This window comes from Perissodus microlepis, chromosome 3, assembly GCF_051167445.1.
Source record: "Perissodus microlepis isolate ML-2025 ecotype Zambia chromosome 3, ASM5116744v1, whole genome shotgun sequence".
Taxonomy (NCBI): Eukaryota; Metazoa; Chordata; class Actinopteri; order Cichliformes; family Cichlidae; genus Perissodus; species Perissodus microlepis.
This window is the reverse complement of record NC_140463.1, coordinates 20,478,297-20,501,231: the sequence shown is the minus strand read 5'-3', so window position 1 is coordinate 20,501,231 and position 22,935 is coordinate 20,478,297. Positions and strand designations below refer to the sequence as shown.

The 22,935-nt window shown below is 41.0% G+C and overlaps 1 protein-coding gene across 1 annotated transcript in view; it reads right to left on the bottom strand.

Moving 5' to 3' along the window:
• trpc5a (transient receptor potential cation channel, subfamily C, member 5a) overlaps positions 1-17,199 on the bottom strand; it is a 211,572-nt gene extending 194,373 nt beyond the window's left edge. The window contains exon 1 of the mRNA XM_084923523.1: positions 16,582-17,199. The gene's annotated coding sequence lies outside the window, so the exon portion shown is untranslated. The remainder of the gene's footprint in view (positions 1-16,581) is intronic.
• Between the last annotated feature and the right edge of the window lie 5,736 nt (positions 17,200-22,935).

Here is a 22,935-nt window from a genome sequence, read left to right as displayed (position 1 = left end):
AATACCATTTTATCCACATGAGATGCAATTATTGTTTTTGACCTCGTATATGTACGAACTGCAGGGGAAGGGCGAGATCCTCCTTTAACAGAAGATGCCATGCTATATTTTTCTGGTTAAAAAAAGAAATTTACCAAGACTTATGAATGTTGTAGGTCACTGATCAACCACAGCATTGCCATTTATTTTAGCATTAGCAGAAGAAATGGTAACTACATGCCAGAAACAATTCTTGCATGTTCAGTTTAATACATATGACTATGACACTGACAGCTGTGTTTTAAAGCCTGAATTATTTGTTCCCATTTTTAAGTGTTGTTAAGTGTTAAATCTAGATCAGTGTCTTAACACTAAGCAATTTACTTTACAACCTCTTTTTTTTTTCTCGTCTGGGAATGAGTGTGTACTTACCTAATGAATAAGATTCATTTGATTCGTCAGTTTGTGCTCCACATCCAACAATCCATCTTGCTTTAGCTTTGTTTAATCTCTAAATATTTACAGAAGAGTAAAACTAGTATGCGGTAACACAAACAACGTCTGGCCGCTTAAACTAGAGTGAGAGGTTTGCCAAGCTCCTCCTGCATGGAGTCCAGGTTGAGACACTGAAAAGCATTTTTTTGTCTCTGATGGTTACATCACCAATAAATAGACAGAAGCACTGACTAATCAATGCAGTCCATTAACTCCATTTACAGAAATGAAATTGTCTCTGGTATCCACAAAACCATAAAGAACTTCTACAAAACCATCCATAAAAACATAATTGTTCCTAATCAGTATTAGCCAAAATTCAACTTATTGTGTTAGATTATGCTGAAATATTACCCCATTAATTATCTGCACAGGAAGTACTTGGATCATTGTCATGCTGTAGTGCTTTCCTGAATAATGAACGCAGTTGGCTGCTGGACGCTGTAGTTTGATTTAAGTCTTTATTGACAGCCGTTCGAGACAAAGAACTGCAGGAGTGGAGGGAGCACTTTGTGCATGTCAAATTAACATTTAATTTCAGGAACAGAACAAAAGAAAACAGAAAGAAGTCAGAAGAATCATGACAGGCGTATTGCAATAATGGAGAAGTCTGTCTGCAATATAAGAGGTACAACGTCTAGCTCAGAAAAACAATATCACATCCAATGAAATTATATTTTACATCATGCTTTAATTTTCTGTAAACCTTTGCTTTTATGGTGACTTCTTATTTCTTGCCTTGCTAACTGGATATAGATCCTTGGAACAGCATAAAGTGGTCCCTCGCTATAACGCGGTTCATCTTTTGCGGCCTTGCTGTTTTAGCGCATGGTGTTCTCCGTCCTGATTGGCTGTAGACCATTGTACAGAATGCATTCAGCTTGTCAAATTTACATAAATCTTTGATGGCTAGCAGTGTGACTCTGAAGTGCTGTACTGTGTGTTTGCAAGTTTTCTCCCCGACAAACACAACAATGTCGACAAAACGTTTTGCACCGTCAAAGGCAACCGCAGTTCATTCTATAATATCATCATATCATAATATCATCATTCTATAATACCGACTTATTTTTCTTGCGGGTTTTTGGAACGTAACTCCTGCGATAAACAAGGGACCACTGTACACCAAAATCCAGAATGGATTGGTTACTACACTACGTGGCAAAATGCCGGTGTTTTACATATGTACAAAATAGTCTGTGTCACTTTGTTTTTTTAAAAGCTGGAAAACAAAAGTGATCTGACTTGACATTTAGTGAAGGTTTGCCTATTTTATATCTTTATATATATATATATATATATATATATATATATATATTTTATTTCTCCTCCTATAATACTAATTATTTTACTATTTTAAGTATTTCTGGAATTTTCCCATTTTTTGAGCTGATCAAACGAATTATTTTTGACTATAGTGAATTACTGTGAATTTTAAGTAGTCCCTACCTAAAAGTATGAAACCACATGAACACTGGAGCAGCTACAGTGAACAAGTTGAGGATTTTTGCTCGGGAAAATTATGAATAGAACCTAAACAAAATCACACTTTCAGTTCAGTTTTCCAGGTTAAATTTTAATTACTTTTATGTTAGCATAGAAAACCTGTAACACAACAATTAAAGTCGGTATCTGAACTATGAACTATTACTGATGTAAGCGGACGCTGTGTTTAATGTGAAGGAAAGGAGTCTTTTCAAAATAGATTTACTAGTCCCTAAGGACCCCAAAGCGCTTTACACAACCAGTCATCCACCCATTCACACAGACATTGTAGCCACAGCCACCCTGGGGCGCACTGACAGAGGCGAGGCTGCCGGACACTGGCGCCACCGGGCCCTCTGACCACCACCAGTAGGCAACGGTTGAAGTGTCTTGCCCAAGAACACAACGACTGAGACTGTCCAAGCCGGGGCTCGAACCGGCAACCTTCCGATTACAGGGCGAACTCCCAACTCTTGAGCCACGATCGCAATACCTGTATAGTTGCAATACCTGAATTGAAATGAAATGATAAAACAAATTCATGTGAACATAACATATTCAAATTGATTTTAAAAGAACCTTTTATTTTACCATAATTAACTTGTACACAAATCATAAAATCAATATACTCTGTAAAGAACTCTGACTTTAAATTTTAGTGTAAAAACTAATCATGGGTGCTTGTAGCCGATGCCTGGTGAGACTCTGCAACCGCCGGCAAACACTTGTGAATTGATCAGGGAATCTGAAGTGACCAGAGGATGCCCAGTGGTTGCCAACTGGTCTCTTAACCAGTTGGCAGAACTGAAAACAGTTCTGCCAATTATGGAGAGGTTCACTGTCCAGATCTTTAGGGTTATGGATAAATGATGTACAGTTAATTCACAGTCAGAAGGACTCTCATGTATTAAAAAAAGATAACTCCTCCTCGCAAACTACTAAAGAATCTGTACATAAGTGGCACCCTGAGGCAGGTGTAGGCGATAATTATACTGTACATTAGCTGTGTTTGAACAGCTAATCTGATAATAGTGTGTATAACGGGGGAAAAAAAAGAAAAAGAAGAGGTGACCATGTTTTCCAAACTCCATGGAAATGTCCGGTGTATTCCTATAAACAGTCTAACACAAAAAGATATTTGGAAAAAACAAAGATACTTCTAACAAAATACAATAAAGAGAATCAAATTAAGTCCTCACCTTCCAGGACACAGACAAACAATTTTGTGGTATTGTAGTTAAAAATGACACACATTTTAAACTAGGGTTGTCAAAAAATGAAAATAAACTAGAAAAAGTTGCATTTCCTGCAAAAATGCTGTGTGAATGCCGTGTAGTGGAATCTGCTGAAAACAGCTGAATAAGGAAAACTATGTGCTGAAAGAAGGTGAAGAAAATGAAAATTATGCTGAAAACAGAGGAAGAAGCAGAAATTTTTGCTGAAAAGGGGTGAAGAAACTGAAAATTCTGCTGAAAAGTAGTGAAGAATCTGAAATTTCTGTTGAAAAATTGTTAAAAAAGTTTAACTGTTAACTGAAAAAAATGTTGCCATAAGTGGGATTCGAAGCTGGGCCTCCTGCTGTGAGAACGGCTGCTCATCTCACTGAGCTAAAACACAGCTCACCCTGGCAAGCAAAATCAGTGACCACACTGATAATGTGGTCCATTTATTTTAATGGGACAAAAAGATAATAATAATTTTAATATGTCAAAAAGTATTGAAGTTACAAGCACCGGAAAGAGCAGAATTAGCAGAATATTGTAAAATTTGAACGGTGAAAATAGCACAAAAACTGAGGAAGTAGTTAAGCGCCAAAAAATGTACGGAAGCAACTAGAATAATATAGTGGAATAAAGTATAAAGAGAAACAGGATCTCGGATTGGGCACTCATTTGCATGAGTTTCAATAGCAATAGTGCCGTCTTTGTCTATTCCAGTTGACAAATAACCGCAGACAGTCGGGCACACAGCTCCTCCTTCACTAACAGCTGAAGTGTTTCACATTGACAACACTAAACAACGCTTCAGGAGGAATTTTGAGAGGTCAGCCTAACCCCCAAGAATATTCAAGTACTAAACAATTGTCATGAATGTTAACCTGACAGAGCACATGTTAACGTTAGCTGCTTAACTATTAGCAATTACCCTTTAGTGACAAATCCAGCCTCAGGGGGTCACAAGCTAATGCACTCCCAATAACTGGCACTAGGATAATTAGAATGGGTGCATCGGAACGCAGAACTGGAATAAAATCTGTAAAAGAAAAAAAAAAGAAAAAGAAAAAAAGCAGATTCATCTGCACCCAAACATACCTTTATCCAATGGCACCATTATCCATCTTTAACTTTAAAAACATATTTATAACTCTGTTACCTTTATTAGACTGCCAAGTTACCATTAAGGTGACAGCTAGCCACTTTGGTTAATAACAAAATGGTAACATTAATGTGGGAGTTAAGCAGTAAATGTTATCGGTCCTGCTCATCTCTACCATTACATTTATATTATGTAATTTTACAGGATGACACAATAATTTGTCTGTAGAAACTACGGTTTCTCTTAGCCTTCAATCACCCAAGTATCATACATTCTGCCCCTACCTTAAGTGTTTTATCTGATGTAGGTTACTACAATGTTGTAATTTACACATCCACAAGTATGTGAGGGTCCACATAAATTCAACTGAGGGTGAATGCAAGGACGTCCCCATATCTCTAATTTGTTGTAACCGGGCTCAAATACAAATGCACGTCTCCTCCAAGTGAAGTACAAAGTCATGTAGTAAGCACCACTGCTTTGTGTAGTGTCAGCCTTGGAAATCTCAGCTTTAATCCGTCTGATCTCTCAAACCTGATAACAAAGTTCAGTTTAAAATCAAGATACTTAGACGAGAATTAAGCCATTCAGTTGATAAATCGTCCAATAAAAATTTCTGTCAGAAAGCCTGTAATGATTGGGTCACTGTGTTTGACGGCCTGCGTGCGTGCGTGCGTGCGTGCCCATCCATCCTTTGGCTCATTAGCTCAAGGTCCCGAGGGATTGTTTTGAGGCTGCTGTTTTGAAGGACTGGCGATGATGTTCCACTCACTGACAATATGACTCTACTACCAGCTGTATGTGTGACGTGTGTGTTCTCAGCTAATAAAGCATATATGACACTGATTAGTGTGCAGCTACAGTTGTGTAAATGTAAGTGTGTGTTTCCATGCGTTTGTGTACAGAGTGATAAGTGATCACTCTGCTGATTAACAGCACCACCACTTCCTGTCCCATCAAAACAACTGCATTAAACGTGTGTGTGTGTCTGTGTGTGTGTAATGTGACTGGATCAGCCACTTCTGGTGCTATCACACTGAATGAATAGCTGTGATCAGTGGTTATCGCTGATAACACGTTATATAAGAGATATAACCTGTAGGTGCAATGACATCCACCATCATTATCATCCATTGTAATCTGTGATAAACAGAAAGCTACCCACATTATGTAATAACTGTCTAGCAGTCGCATAAAATACATGTAAAAATCTCTGTTTAAAACGTGAGCTTTTTTACTGGTTGATAACAACGTGAGAGCTTTTTTTAAAACCTAACCTAACCAGCCTCGCAAACTCACCTCCAGTTGTTTAAGATGCAAAAATATATTTATTTGCAACACTTAGCATTACGCCTGCACCAGGCAAGTGTTTGATCACAAAAAAGCCATTTTATTTAAGAAGTGACTGAAAAACTGAAAACAGCCAGCGTGTATCAATGACTGCAGTTATAATTTTTTTCCATACGAATTAAGATCTGAAAGAATGATTAGATTAAGGTAGAGACGTAGAGTACCTGTGTTACATTAAGGACCAATGGTCTGCAACATCATCACAGTCCCTTTTATATATGCTTGCTCTTAAGGCAAAAAAAACAAAACACAAAACAGAAGGTTCAATGACTTATTTACACTAAGGTTGGGCAATAAAATCTTTCCAACTGACAATCGTTAGTCCAATAACCGACCATAGGGGATATACTCGAGTATGTAATCATGCACAGACTGATTTGCATGTTTACAATTTCTAAGTTTTGTTAGGAGGGAATATTTGACCTTTACTTGTTTGTTTCAGTATTAATGAAGCTACTTTTTGGATTATTCATTTATTTATTTATTTGAGATGGAACAAATCGCACAAAAGACTTAACTTTACATAAAAGATTTTTTTTAATGTTTGCTGGAAGAGAGATTTAGATTTTTGACTTACAAAATTAAACAAAAAGTATTTGTTGTTTGGTTGAGTGTATGAGACAGATAAATGCTGGAACAGCCTGTAAACACGGTTATCCAGTCTTTAAGCCTGACATAATTAGCCGTGCCTGGGTCCAAACTCTGCTGCAGATCCCCAAGTCACACGATCACTGCAGCATCACAGAGTTAAAAACTGTCCAAATCCTTTCATCTTTAATAAAGTGATCAGTGTTGCTGATCTAAAAGGTGTAACAATTAAGTTTAACAACCAGGCATCCATGAAAACCGAATTTGTGAAATTTAATGGAGTTAGAAGTTAGCAGGAAGTTAGCTTGCTAGTTTCCATCTAAATATCATATACCATGTTCTGACTGAGGGATTTATGAAACAAATTAAGACGTACAGCTATGCTATCATTTCTGACATAAATGAAGACAAGAAAGTAAACAGCAGTGACTTTTATAGGGTTACTGAAGTTTGGCTAGCTGGTATACAATGATGTGCTATGTGATCGCTAGCGACACAGCTATGTTAGCATAATATAAACAGTGAAGCTGGAGGATGAACGGCAACTTTTTTCCCCACTCGATAAAAGTTAATGTGAGGGTTCCCGAAGGTTCGGGACAAATGCAATCGAATGGCAGGATGCTGTAAACACACCAAGCTTCAGTCAGGAGAACAACTGAGATAATCCATCCACAATACGAGGTTAGTCATTAATATACTGCTGCATAGACTGGGCTGTAGTTACATAAGGTTTTAAAAACTGAGCTTTAAAATGATTAGCGGTAATAAAAACGAAGAGAGGCCGACAGCGATCACTGGCTGTTTTTAGGGGCTTGTTGAGATTAAATAGAACAAGATACAAAAGAATTAAAACATGTTAAAAAAAAAACCAAAAAAAAACCCCACAAAAGCCTTATTGAATGCGGAGCAGTTTGGGATTACTCGTTACTGAAAAAAGTAACGCCGTTAGTAATGCCGTTATTCCCATCACTGGTTTCAACCAACATTAGCAGCAAACTTACTCATGGACAAATAAATAAATTCGCGCTTGCAAAAATGCTAAGCAAAAGGCTCAGCCTACCGTTGATAGTCGATAAATTTGTCCAATTTCCCAACCTTAATTTAACTTGACAGATCTTCTGACAAGTTAAATTACAACATTGTCCTTGATGCACATGGTACATGAAGTGGTTCTTATACAGCTTTTCTACTCAGAGCACTCAAAACGCTTTATACAACTAATTCATTCACCCATTCACACAAGCACTTTTTTTCTAAGCTGTTAGTGCCTATCTAACATTCACACACATTCACACTCCTGGATGCATCAGAGAGCAACACGGGGTTAGTATCGTGCCCGAGGATATTTGGCATGCAGATCGAACCACCAGCCTTCCGGTTAGTAGCTGACCTGCTCTACCACCTGAGCTACAGCCACCACATCAAAGCTGTAATGTACCACAGATTGTGTTGTCTGAATTTCCGCACACTCCTGCAAATTAAAGGGCTACTGTGGCTTTATAAGACAGGATAAAACAAAAGCATCACCGTAAAACAGGAAGTGCAGTAGTTAATTTGTACTTAATTATCTTTGTCTTAAAATCGCTGGGAGCCAAAATCGCAACTGAAAATATATTTTTATGTACTGCACAGCCCCGATGCAGATCATAAATATCAAATAATGCAATTAAAAGAAAGCAATTACATTTTCCACCCCAACTCTGAAGGCAATTTAATAATACATGATGATGATGAAATTTCTAGGACGCTGTGCTGCTGTATGTGTGAGTATGCACTGCAACACGTGCAGGTCCTGTCATGTATCAATGCATGCTCAGTCGAGTGTATAGGCATCTCAAGTGTGCTCACATGCATCACAGTGTGCGTGTGTGTGTGTGATGAGGTATCATGGCAATCATTTGCCTTCCGAGTGTCTCCTGAAAGGTCATTGTGACTGTTATTACAGAGAAAAGAAGAAGAGTGGACATGAGGAGGAAGACGTATTGGTTTCACAATACTGGCGCTAAAATTGTGACATTTTGACCCACTGTTTTGTAATTACCGTCACATGACTCTGTTTTTGCAGAGAGAAAGGCCTCAAAAGAGTGTGCATTAGGAGGCAGGAGTCACAGTGCTGTGGGAGACCAGGAAACAAGATCACATGAACATCAATCACATGAAGTACCTTGATTTCTTTTTCCCCCTGGACTTTTCACACTTCATTTCATTTTCAGTCGCTGTGAAGTCCATACTCCACAACCATGTTCACCCAGCCATTACTGTAAAAACAACAATCTACACTGTGGACCAATGTACCGTTACACACTTTGTTGGGAGAATAAAGTGGAGGGGATAGAGGAAGACAAGAATGGGGAGAATGGTGAAAGGGGTGAGGTAAGAAGAGAGGAAAAAAGGAAGGGGACTAAACAAAGACTGAGCTATCATTTTAAAGAAGAAGAAGAAGAAGAAGAAGAAGAAGAAGAAGAAGAAGAAGAAGAAGAAGAAGAAGAAGTAGTAGTAGTACTGCAAGATGAGAGAGAGAGAGAGAGAGAGAGAGAGAAGCAAGGAAAGAAAAAGAGGTTGCGTGAGATAGACAAGACACTCGACGTCACAGCTTTGCCTTTGAGTGAAGTGATGAGAGGAGAACGGGGAGCGGGGGGAGAAGAAAGGAAGATGAAGGGGGAGAAAAATAAGACAGGAGGGCGACAAGTGGAGCGAAAGAGAATAACAAAATGAAGGCAAATAATCTAAGTGAAGGAGGCGGAGTTAGAGAAGGAAGGAGAAGTGATGGAGGAAGATCAAAGAGGGAGCAGCATGGACAAGGGCTCATCAGTGAGTGATGAGAAGGAGAAGGGGGGAGTGAAGAGTCCAGGAAGGATGAAGTGCACTGCCTGTGTTTCACTCTGCTGCACAAAACAATCACAAGCCAAGCACCTCTCTCTCTCTCAAAAATAAAAGAGTGGAGGAGGAACAAAAAAGTGATGGAAAGAAAGAGAGAGAGGACTGTGGTAGTTTAAAAAAAAACAAAAAGTCCTCACCCACACAGGTCAGAGCTGAGCAAAAAAACCCAAAACGCTTCCTGTCAGCTGAAACCCAGCTTCATATCACACATGTGAAAACTCAAAGAGCTCCAAACACCATCGCAACACCAGCAACAGCTGCACATTTACTTATTGCTCGTTTAATGACATCACAAGCCTACAAAATGGAAACAAAATGAAAGAAAATAAAAATATTCATTCTCAAGCTTTAGGCCAACAGTCTCTACGAACTCACAGTGAAAAGCCAAATCTGCAGTAATGTCAGCAGGCAGAAAGGAGCAAATCCTCATTCGCAGAGGATGAATATTTTCTTAATAAATGCCCAAACCTCTTTCTGCAATAGCAAATTCTGTAAACCTGATTTTATCCACTATTTAATACTTTTTCAATATATTTTCTGTTAGTCGTCCTACATTATCCCTTTAAAAGTCAGGGGCAGTGATATACTAGTGAGAAGCTTAGGGTAACATTCACATTGAAACCTGTATGTGATCAAGTTCCCCTTTTGTTAAAAAAATGTTTTTAATTATTTTAGCCACTTTTTCCTCCTTTACAAAGGAGTCCCACAGAGTAGGACTTAGCAAAAATGATTCTGCACTGTGCATGATACTGCTACTCCCAGCTCATCATTTTTCAAAATGCACAGTGACTGTCGAGATGATGCATACTTTAGTCCAAACCGGGATCAACCTTTTCTTCTTTCAGCTGCTCCCTTCAGAAGTTGTAGTCGATCATTTTCATGATCACCTCCATCTCACCCTACCCTACCATCCTCCTCTGTCACACCAGCCTTATGCACGTCCTCTTTCACCACATCCATTAATCTTCTCTGTGGTCTTCCCGTTTTCCACTTACTTGGCAGCTTCATCTTCAGCATTCTCCATCACATTCACTATCCCTCAGTTTTACATTTCCAAACCATCTCAGCCTTGCCTCTCTAACCTCATCTCCAAACTGCTAAACCACACCTGTCTCTGTGATGCACTCATTTCCAATCTTCTCCCTTCTGGTCAAGCCAATGAGAACATCTTCAGCTCAGCCTCCTGTCTTTTTGTCAGAGCCACCGACTCCAAACAATAAGTCACAGCAGGTTATACCACCATCTTCTAAACCTTCTTCTTCATCCTTCTGGCACAAACTACCCCAACACTCATCTCCTCCCACTCCAACCTGTCTGCACTCTCTTTGTCACCTCTCTTGGGCACTGTCTGCTTTGAATGGTTGATCCCAGGTATTTGAACTTCCATCCCTCTTCTCTCCAGCGCTTACCTCCACCTCTCCAGGATCTCTTCCACCTGCTCCCTAGTTTCACTACAGGTGTCTGAACCTAACAAGCACCTGAAAATCAAACACATCTGGAATTGGAAAACAAACAAAGGAGGAAGAAAGAACCCAAAACACAAAGGTCTAATTAGGACGTGAAGCACAGCCTTCTGTCTCCTGAGGTTAATGTGGTTACTGCTGGTTAACTGCAGTTGTTGTGCCTGAAACTGCATGTTTCAGGCACAACAACAGTAACAGAGTAAAAAAAACATTTTAAGGACAAAAACCTTTCCTGGGAATTTCCCTGTAAAACACATGATATGTGAGCAGCGAAAGTAGGAAAGGAGAAAATAGGTGTAAAGTGCTGACAACAGCTTACACAAGGTGAGAAGCAAATACAACACACTGAATTCGCACATGATGTTATCCAGTGACTTGTTACCCCCCCCTTCCTGTCTTCCTCACGAGTTGCAGACACACACAAGCCAAATCTGTGTGACTTTTGTCAATTACAGCTCAGCTGGAACATAAACATGTTTAAAGCAGTCACGCTACTCCCGACTAAGCCCATGTTTTGTGGGCCTACAGACAAGGCCAATCAAACAGTTAAGACCAAATGTGACCCATAAAAGAGCTAATAAAGGAATGCTCATTGCTATCTGGATACAGCCATAAATACAACCTAATTCACTGTAAAACCTTTCTTCTCCACAAAATAAGGCAATGTGGGGTGAATCTGCATGTGTTCACAAATCTAAATATAGCCAAGCCTCTTCAAACTAAAAAACTAAAAAAAAAAAAAAAAAACACGCAATTCAGTCAATAACGGTGGAGCATCATGTTAACAAACCTGGTGGATGATCATAAACCTTCAGCTGCTCCTTTTTCACATGTTCAGATTTTAGATTAACAGAGAAGCTGCAGCCACCTGATGATAATGTTCAACAATGCAAACACCAACTCCACTGGTTCTCTTATGCATGTTAAAGCCCTCTCAAAGCACTTTTACTCCCATGCTTTGAGTTCTCCACTTTTATCTCGTTTTTTCATCTCTCACCTCTTTATCCCAGCACCCTCGTTGACGCTTGTGCTTAAGAAATGCTAGATGCTGGTTAAAAGTCACATGTCAACTTTCCATCGTGTATAGTGCAATTTAAGAGAAAGAAAGCACACAAATCTGACTCCAGTATAAGTCTTTAGAGCTCTATCTGCACACCTTAAATGCATCCCTCTCTGCAGCTGCTGAGGTAACATTTGGACGAAGCACAAAAAAAGATGGGGAGGGGGGCTCACTGAAGTGTGAAGTGTTGCATAATCAACACCATCGGAACAAACAGCGGAAAAACATGAAAAATACTGACATTTTGTGTCTTGGGAGACGTTCTGTGTCAGAATACAGATTGACAGACCACGTGACTTTTGCGCATTGCTTTGTGGGTACCCGTGGCAACAAAATCAAAACACTGCATCGAGCGCTAGCATTTCCAGCACCGGTAATCATTAATTCTGCGGTTTTAATCCCTACTTGCATTTTATTTGGCCCCAAAAACAGTTCTGTACAAAACGACGGAGAACACAGCAGGTCCGTACAAAGACAGACTTGACGAAAAGGCAAAAAAAAGGATGAGGAAAAAAAATCAAAGGAGTGAAAGGGTCAGACCCATACGAGCATACAGAGTGGAGTAAGGACGTTAGCGTGCTGCCCAACTTTCATCACGCACATATTTATTATTATATGGTCCTAAGTGTGAGTGCATACACTCACAAAATGTTTAGTAACTTCAGATCCCTGCAACAAGCCCAGGTCCAGTTTCCTTTGGTGATTTGGACTATTCCATTTCACAGCTGTTGTTATTTTTTTTTTCCCCTTTATCTCCTGTACAGACAAACACAATCATTTCAGGTTGTAGTATTACACAACATTTTCAGATCTAATAGAAATAAAATGAGTGTTTCGTAATTCATTCAATTTATTGTCTTTATTTGTAACTGGCATTATTGTTTCATTCTATTATAGAATCTTACTGGAAAGAGGCAAAATTGTAAAAATCCATTGTGCTTTATTAGCTGCTTCGGTGAAAAACAAATCAACAATGCAAAAAAAACCCCAAACATTGCAAAACAACATAGTGGAAAACAGTTATTCATCACTTGATTGCTTCAATACAACCCTTGGGCACATATATGCGGGACTTTTCGTGGCTGTTTTGAGCTCTCTCTCTCTTAACTGATCAAATCTCGCTGTGGTAGCAGCTTTAAACTCGGTATGACCAGGTTGATAGAGGGTGCCCAGTCTGGATCGCATTCCAGCATTTTGTAGGCTGGTTTTCCTACAAAACACAACAAACATTAGCCCACAAAGCCACAGTGAACAAAGCAGCATAGCACAACGATTTCAATTCAAATCAATATAAGACTTATTTGTAACCTACATCAACAATTATGTTATGATAAATTACGTAATAACTACAACAGAAGACGTACCTTTGTGGAAATGCTTGGAGCAGACTAACATGTGAGCTGGAGTGTTCTGGGACGTTATATTTGGTCTTCGAATGGCTGCAATCCAGGCCATCCGTAGGCTCTTTGTTACTTCGGAAACATGGCTTAAACAATTTCTCTTCCACGACGTAATCCGATAACAACCGATCTCTTTACCCGTCGGCTTCCCGTGGCTGACATGCGACCGGCTATTGCAGTTAATAATACAACAGCTTCTTGCTATTTTTTGTGTTTCTTTTTATCTCCGTGTGACTGTTTTCATGTGAATGCCTGCGTGCGCTAGTACCACTTGCCACTCGTTCCCAGAATCCTTTTTACCCCCGAATGACGTCACATTTTCAATCTCTATATATAAAGGTGGATGAGACTGACTTCCCATTTGCTTCGATCAGAGCCAAACTGGATGTTGTGATATTAGTCAGTGCTTTAGCTGAATCTTCCTTAGACATTTAATGTGTTATGTTGATTTCATTTGATAGATTTTTTTCCCCCCTAAATACTTACTCACTGTTAATTATTAGATTTGCCAGGGTGATAGATCACCCAGTATTAGCTATTTGCTATATTATCTGATATATTCACATTTAAAATGATGAATGAAAATGTAAAAGGTAATAAAGAGACAGGGGACTTTGCAACGTCTCTGTCGGAAACACCACAAACACAATCAGTGTCTGATCCAAGCAGAGCCATAGAGAGCTTAAAGGGGTAATCCATCACTCGTTCTCACATTGACACTACATAACTATTGGCCGATATATCAGAAGATCTCATTGTTTGAATCTAGCTAAACAGTAGTTTGTTTAATTTGACATTTAACTTACATGAAAAAATATACAGTGACTGGATACATCCACCAAGCACCTCGATCCTGAAGGATACCTGCAGTCCATTCTCATTCCCGAGGCACAATATACTGACGATTTGTCAAGTCCCGCGGTGTTCCTGAGGAATGCGAAAGGTGACCTTCCGCATTCTTATGCTACGCGCCGGGTTATGGATAAAATCCAGTACAATAACGCTCCCGAGGTAGTACTCATTCCAGCCATGTATTCCAGTCCTAACGCTAACCAGAACCTTATCCCAAACCTTAACCAGCACTTTAATCATTTTAGATAGTGTTTTCCAAAACGATTTAAGTAAAATGAAAGTACATATGTAGATTCATTCCAAATGGTTCTCATATTTCCTTTCTTTTGTTTTTTTTTGTTTTTTTATCTTGCCTGGAAGTGTAATATATCGATGATTTGTCACCTAGCATATGCTTTGGGAGTAAGAACGTGTTAATACCTGCACACAGATCTGCTTCTGATATTTTGATGTGAATACCAACAAGAAGTCTACTAAAATTCCTTATTTCAGTTTCATATGTTTGTGAAACATATTACCCCAAATGGTAGAGAATTTTCAAAAAAAATAAAATAAAATCGGGATCTAGATCAACTCCAGGGGTTAATCACTTCTGCAGAAAGGTTTTAGTCACCATAGACTGTAAGATGTTGCAAAGACTGGCGATCTTGCAGAGGCACAATTTCAGAAACTATAGTTAGATTAACACTAAGACTTTTCCCATCATGCTCCAGATGAAAATTTACCACAAAAAACGTTGATCAATGGATCACATACAGAAGCAGGTTTTTGTGTTTCTACTGAAAAAAAAAAAAAAAAAACAATACAAAAGTGCTGATTTAACTCGAGCATCAAGACCCTAACCCAAGACAGTATGAGCATTTATGTACATTAAAAATATAACTGTGACACTGAAAGTGTTGGAAAACTACTTCAGAATAAGGTTGACATAAGATATCCATAACTAATGATCTATTATACAGTCAAACAAACAAAAACTGAACGCATAAACTGAACCAACCACAAAGCTCTTTGTCAGAGGTAATTAACAGAGACACAAAACAGACAAACAAATGACTAAGACAACGGATTAATCATCAAAACTGATTTGTGTCAAATGACTAATCACTTTAATTGTTAAAAAGGAAAAAAGGTCTCCTCGAATCTGCTCCGGCAACAAATATTCAGCTGCTGCTGCTGTTGTAATTACTCGTGATAATTAGGAGGATCTAAATTATTTTGTTGTCCTTTTGTCCCGACTCACACAAACATGTCGGCTTTCCCTCACAGAGGCGTGGAGCTCGGGCTGAAATGAACGTTTCACAATTGCTGACAAGCTGATGTTTCGCAATTAATTAAAATCTCAAGCTACAACTGGGCGCAATAATTGTTCCTTTGCTGCTGGATGTTCGTGTTGTGGAGCCACTGCTGTGTGTGTGTGTGTGTGTGTGTGTGTGTGTGTGTGTGTGTGTGTGTAAACTTAATGTTTAGTCTGACATTTCAAACAAAGCTTCCCGTCAGGAGGAAAGGGGAAACGCTTAAATAAAAGTGTGTGTTGGGGGGGGCGCAGCTTAATATGCAGGAAAAGCCGTTGGGTCCGCGGTGGCGTGCTAACGTGTGTGCGCACTCATAAAAACAACACACGCGCACGTTCTGCAGCTCCATCCGTCTCTTCTCACTTTTTTAATTTGTTTTTTTATTTCTTCTGTTATGTGCTCTCATATACACGCGCGCACGTGTCTGCATGAACACAGAAAAGCACAGTCTAGCCACACGTGCACGCCCGCCCCCCAAAACCCCCGCCCCCAAAAAACACTGCACAACATCCATCTCGCACAGGCAAAACGCACGAACGCGCAAGAACCGAGCCTTCGGAGACCAACACAAACTCTGCAGCCCTCCTCTCTCTCCTTCTCTCTCACACACACGCGCGCGCGCGCGCGCACTCCCTCTACACCCCCTCTCTTTCCAGCATTAGTCAATAGAGTCAGGATACATAAACCACCCACCAGTCACCCAAAGCATCTCCCAGCCAAACCCTACCTCTCTCTCTCTCCCTGCAACAACACACATACAACCCGCAACAGCCTGAGCAAGAACAGGACAAGAACAGCAAGAACATTCAAATTCTTAAATTAAATCAGACCAAGTGCCCAGAATTCATAAACACGCCACAGCACGAATTCAGGTAAGCAGCACACCCAGGTTGGTTTATCAGCACGTATAAAAGCAGCTCCAGCTCAAGTGTGAAGGTGTAATACAGTCAGAACATGTGGGAGGGATGGACGAGAACTGTGGCACAAATTCAGTCTTTCTTTGGGTTTAAAGCACATCTGACACACTCCAGTCTTTTTTTTTTTTTTTTTTTAACTTGTTGTTGTTGTTGTTAAGACCAGGCGTGTGGAGGAAGATCTTAGTTGAGGACAAGCCGTATATAAAAGCTGTAAAAGTACCAGCTTTATTGGCCCTTCATTGCTGCTCTTGCTTATGTTAAAACTGACGCTCCAACACCATGGCCGACGTTTAATTTTGGGGAAACATGATAACAGGTACAGCCGAGCGCTGGCGCCGTTTCCAGGCAGCCTTCAGGCAGTTATCGTGTTTATTTTTTTAAAACCGGCCACAGCTTCAGTCAATTAATCAATTACGGACGCTTACAGGTGTTAATTCGCGCTGTTTGCCGGTTTAAGCCGGATTTAGAAGAAGAAAACAGTCAATGTTTGGTGGCTCTTACCTTTTTGTCCGGAGACCTTGTTTCTCCGTTGGTGTGGGGAAAAATAATAAATAATAAAAAAAACGGCCGCTGCGCTCCTCCAAAATGAACGTTAACTCCCTTCTCCCTGGAGGTCTCGCGCACTTCACGTGCGGAGCTTTCTCACTCTCTGCGTTCTCTGCGCTTGTCTGTCCGTCTTTCTGTCTTTTCTTTTCTCGCGGGATTTCCTCCTCCACCTTCCAACCGTCTTCTTGTGCTTCTCCTCCTCCTCTTCTCTGCTTCTTCTTCTTCCACCACTTTCTTCTTCAGCTCGTCCTCCTCGCGCCATCCGGACGAAGACGGAGCGGCTCGCGACGCTTGTGCTCGTGCTGTTGATGCTGCGCCTCCATCCTGACGCCGGCGGCTGCTTCAGCGGGAGATAGCAGAGATGCTCTCTCTCTCTGTGTGTGTCTGAAATCTAAATCCTGTAGCTACAGGTGATTTTTTTTTTTTTTTTTTTTTTTTTTTAAATCCGAGATAGTCTTAGTGCAGCCCACGCGGTTGCTTGCAGGGTGTCTTGTTTCCACAGAGAGGCGTCGGTAACCGCAGCGTTTGACACTGACGAGATACCACTTCACGTCCTCTCGCTCTCTCTCGCTGTTGACCCCCATCAAATGAAATGGTATAGATCCACTCCACTGCATTTGGAATAGGAACGCTCCTCTGTTTCTTTTTGATTTATATGGTTGTATTTTTCTTTTTTGTGACAGGCATGTTTAATAAAGACTTTGCACGTTGATGTTTTCTACTCAGCTCAAATATTTGATAAGGCATCCAGCACTTTAATCGTTATATTATGGAGTTGTTAAAACAGTGGTGCTTCAGCATTTCATTACACAGTTAAGGATCTTTATGCTTCTTTCGTTGCAAGGAATACTGAATTATCTTTACCCTGCATTTATTTGTGACGTTTCTGACAAATAAATGCAAACTAAAGGATGGATAGATCAATAGACGGTTGCCATAATTTTTACGCATGATAACTTCATAAAAGCACAACCCAAGGGGAAAGCATGACAGTTAAGTAAATCTGTCAAAAACCAAAAAGAACATTCCAGAAAATAGCAAACAAAACACGTTTCATACAAAAACAAACTATTCAGAAAAGCAATGAAAGCAAAAACACCCAATTGCATCTATTTTTTTTTTTTTATAACTCGTTCACGACACCAAAATAAGCCAACCGTTTAGTTTGTCTTATTTTCAATAAAACCTGTTTAAATTGACTCTTAAACCACTTTTCACCCCTAGAACTGTCAGGTTAAGGCTGTGTGCAGGCAGGAGTGGAAGTAGAAGGACCCAAAGTGCAGACACTCGGAGGCGGAAAGTAACTCAAAACTCAGCTTTTATTGCTGGATGGCAAAACGTAACAAAAATCCAAAAATAACTTCCATGACCAGGCAGACAGAACACACAGCATAAATGAGAGTAGATCACGACACAGACACAAATAAACACAGGGCTTAAATACACAGAGGGAGCAATCAGGGAATGGGTAACAGGAGGGAAACACAGCTGGGGCAAATCAGGCCTAACGAGACAAGGGGGAAGCAAAACCAGACACATTAACATCAGACATGGACTTTCAAAGTAAAACAGGAAACAACACAGACTCACAGGCAGGCACTATAACAAAGGGAACAGAGACGTGGGACCAGGGCAGACACAGACACTGACTGGACGTGGGGATACAGCAGACAGGGGAGACAGCAACTATGGAACACAGAAAACCAGAACACTAAAACTAACCAAACCCCACCCAGAGAACCTAACCTAAGAATAATCCTAAAACCCATAAAGCAAAGCTAGAATATAATGAAACAACAAAATCAAAGAACCAAAAACACAAAACAACCCAACCAGGGTGGGCGGTGGGGGAAACAGGATGGAGGGCAAGAAACAAATGAAACACAAGGAGCCAGAAACCAAAACACAGGGAACAAAGTACAAAACAACAGCACTGAGGCCCAGGAACAGTCCAAACGCAAACAAACAAAAGAGCCCATGAAAGGCGCAGAGGCCCAGGCAACAGTCTCGAAAAGGTTCAGGGGGGTGGCCCGGAGGCTGACGGCCATAGAGCCCAGAACAGTTCAGGGGGCCGGGCGGGCGGGAGGCACCGGCAGCGACCGAGCAGGTCAGGAGGCCGGCCGGCACCGGCGGCGACGTAGTTCAGGGGGCCGTCCATGATGGCAACGACGTCCAGTCATCGGCCTGGAAAGCGGTCGAACAGGACGTGCAGGCCGGACAGGACCAGACGGCATGGGGACCTCAGGCGCAGACGAAGCGAGGCAGGACCAGGTGACGCTGAAGGTGAAGACACGGAGGCTGGGCCAGACGAGGGTGGTGGCGCTGCAGGCGACGGGCCCCTCGGACCCTCCAGCGGAGGCAGGTTGCTGGACGGGCCCCTCGGACCCTCCAGCGGAGGCAGGTTGCTGGACGGATGACCGAGGAGAGGAGTGACGGTGGCGTCGCTTCCTTCTAGACGAGGGAACAGGAACCGGTGGAGAAATGGAGACCTCCTCCTCATCCTCCGACCACATAGCCGCCAGGAAAAAGGCAGGCGAATGGACAGGCGAACAAGGTCCCGGCTGGTGTGAGGAAGGAGAGGAAGTCTGTGGTAGCGATGAGGCAGGTGGTGAGTTTGTGTTGTCCTGGGGCGGCGGTAAAGAAGTGGAGGTGGAGGTAGAGAGAGCATGCTCGCCAGCCCTGACTTGCTCCCTCCAGGCAGCTATGGAGCTGCCCAGCACAGTGTCCGTAGAAAGCCGAGTAAGCCGAGGGTTGCTCCGAATGATGGCATCTACAGCGCTTAGCCCAACTGCCATGGTCCTCAAATTGTTGGCCTGAGCAATACGGTCAAGGAGCTTAATCATCCGCTCCATCTCAGCGTTGAATTCAAAAGTTGAAGAGTCTGCGGGGTCCATGTTCTGGTCGTGATCTTCTGTCAGGTTAAGGCTGTGTGCAGGCAGGAGTGGAAGTAGAAGGACCCAAAGTGCAGACACTCGGAGGCGGAAAGTAACTCAAAACTCAGCTTTTATTGCTGGATGGCAAAAAGTGGCAAAAGGTAACAAAAATCCAAAAATCCAAAAATCCAAAAATCCAAAAATCCAAAAATCCAAAAATCCAAAAATCCAAAAATCCAAAAATCCAAAAATCCAAAAATCACTTCCATGACCAGGCAGACAGAACACACAGCATAAATGAGAGTAGATCACGACACAGACACAAAGAAACACAGGGCTTAAATACACAGAGGGAGCAATCAGGGAATGGGTAACAGGAGGGAAACACAGCTGGGGCAAATCAGGCCTAACGAGACAAGGGGAAGCAAAACCAGACACATTAACATCAGACATGGACTTTCAAAGTAAAACAGGAAACATAACACAGACTCACAGGCAGGCACTATAACAAAGGGAACAGAGACGTGGGACCAGGGCAGACACAGACACTGACTGGACGTGGGGATACAGCAGACAGGGGAGACAGCAACTATGGAACACAGAAAACCAGAACACTAAAACTCTAACCAAACCCCACCCAGAGAACCTAACCTAAGAATAATCCTAAAACCCATAAAGCAAAGCTAGAATATAATGAAACAACAAAATCAAAGAACCAAAAACACAAAACACTGGGTCAACGACCCAGGGACCCTAACAAGCACAGCCTGTAGACTGAGTATGTGAAATTCATTTTACATTGTGGGCCACATACAGCTCACTTAGATCTTAAGTGTGCCAATGAAATCCCTCTTTCTGCTTCTGGGAAAAGTGCATTTTCAACAGTATGTCTCAGTTTTTTCACATGATAAAGAAACATTGCTGAAGTAAATGAAAGAAATCTGTCAGCATGGCTGTTTGGGGTTAAATTGTAAGCAATAAATGTGTAAAACTACAGAAAAAGTTCTGGTAGCTCGATGACTTGATTGTGTGGAATCTCTATAAAAAACACACATTTGGAGAGTCAACGGTGACAAAAAACAAATGAGTAGACTTCAGTTATTTGGGTTTTTTTTCGTCTGTGTAGTATGAAGGACTAGTATTAAAACACATTTTTAAAGTCCAAAATTTATGGCTTCGTTAGCATTTTCCAAAGCCCCCCAGTGGGCTGTAGTCTTCTAGTCCCCCGGCACTTATGTTTGACATCTTTGCTGTAGACTGATAAAAATCTGTGATGGTCTAAAATGTTACACAGAGGTGAAATTGAAATATGAGTATTACAGTCTTAATCCATGACATGTAATCTGCTACCCTGCACCATCTCTGTCAACAGGATGGATTTAATGTCCTGGATTTGTTTAGCAGTTGCACAGTTTAATCAGCTGCATTACTTTTGCTGTTCCTCCCCCTATAGTTTAAACATTAGTAGGCAACTCTAGGTGCCTGGAATCGGATCATTACTGACCCTTTTGAAGGTTGTTTTTAAATTTCTCTTCCATTAGTATTACATCCTTAGGACTAGCTGAAGTTTTCTATCTGATGCTGGACAGTGTTTAGAGACTTTCGTCCATGCTCTTCTTGCTAATTAGAGCTGTCAGTCATTGCAAGGGGGCGGGTCTCAAGTGCAGAGGCCAGCTGGAAATTTGAGGGTGCAGCTTGAATGCTAAGGAGGCTTTGAAGCAAAGGTCCAGTTAGACGTGCACTGAAATTAAACGGTGACCTCTTGTAGTTAATTAAGGGCACAGCAGCAGTCCCCTTTATGAACTACAGAAAATAGAGACTGATAAGTTTGAGGAGATAACTATTTTCATTTTATTTTATTTGAAACAAAACTGGTGCCTTGTTGATTTTCTGATGCCTAATGATCAACAGGTAAAGATTTACTGTGACGGACTGGCGACTTGTCCAGGATGTACCCCACCTCTTACCCTATGGCACCAGCTGATGGGTGGTAAAGATTCACAACAAGAGGTCACAGGTGTGTGTAAAGTGTTATACTGCAGCTGGTTGTAATTTTCATGGTGACTGCTGTCCTGTCAGAGGTACACTAATGCCATAAAGCGGCTTGTTGTGCAAGAAGTTGTTAATACTTAAAGAGAATATCTATTTTCTAATTACAAACCATTGAAACTGTAAAAAAAAATCCAGGAATATCTTTAAAAAAAAAAACATGTAAAGCACTAGTTAAAGACTTCAGGCTGAACCAAATCTGGTTCACTGGAGTTAGACAGGCCTCAGACACCTCAGACAGGTGTACATACAGATTGCAGTTACACAAGACTGAAACAATCGTATGTTCTCCCACCTTGATGTAAAATTGAAGCTAGCCTTTATTGATTCCCTTAAAGGGACCCATTGTATTTAATAATATTTAATTTTAATTATTAGGAGCATTGAGCAAGCATTGTGCAGTTACCTTAGGATGTTTGGATGACTGTAAAGGTCAAATCTCAGACAGAAAACCAAAACAAGAACAGGAAGAACATGCAGACTTGGTATACACTTGCTGCGAGGTGATATTGTTTGCCACCTGGCCATGAGTTCTTATTGTTTTCAACAAGACTTGGTGTCCCATCAAGACTTAATATATTGATTAAAAACAACCCCAATTAACCAAAAAAGTTTGGATATTGTATGAAATATACATTAAAAATGCAAGAAGACGTTCTCTCTCTTTTCTCTTTTAAAATCTTTAAATACAGCAGCACAGACCAGACTGATGTGAGACTACGTTCTGTGGTGATCTTGCAGAAGCACCTTGTTTGGCCTTGGGATTTACCCAGAGTAAAGCTGACCTTACTTACTCTAGCAGGTCTTAGCCTCCACATTCTCTTTTGTCTCTACCATGAGGGGGGACAGAGAGACGAGAACCATAAAGTTAGAAATGCAACATGATTTCAGTGTCTTTTTATTCTGGGGAAACATTAGTCCTGTGCACACGCAAAATGTGGACTCGAACTCTAAAAAGAAAACTGCTTCTTTAGAATTGACGTCATTGCCTTTGAAGACCAAAATGTAACAGTTCAGCTACTCCAAATACACTGATGTCGTACCAAATTCACTCCCTGTGCTCATCTCATCTGATGCTAAATGTTCCAAAAGGAAAGAATGAATACATTTGTGTGTGTGTGTGTGTGTGTGTGTGTGTGTGTGTGTGTGCGTGCATGGTAGCAAGTATAATCCATCATAACGCAGACACCTGGTGCCTCTGCCATTGCCCCTGCTTTTCCTGGACAGTGCGTGTGTGTGTGTGTGTGTGTGTGTTTGTTCTGCCCAGTGTGTGGGAGTCGGTATCCATGGGACGCCTGATTCAATTACTGGATCATCATGAAGAGATGAATGGAAAGATAGAGAGGGAAGGAAAGAGAGACAGGGAGGGAACAATTGTAGGAGGATA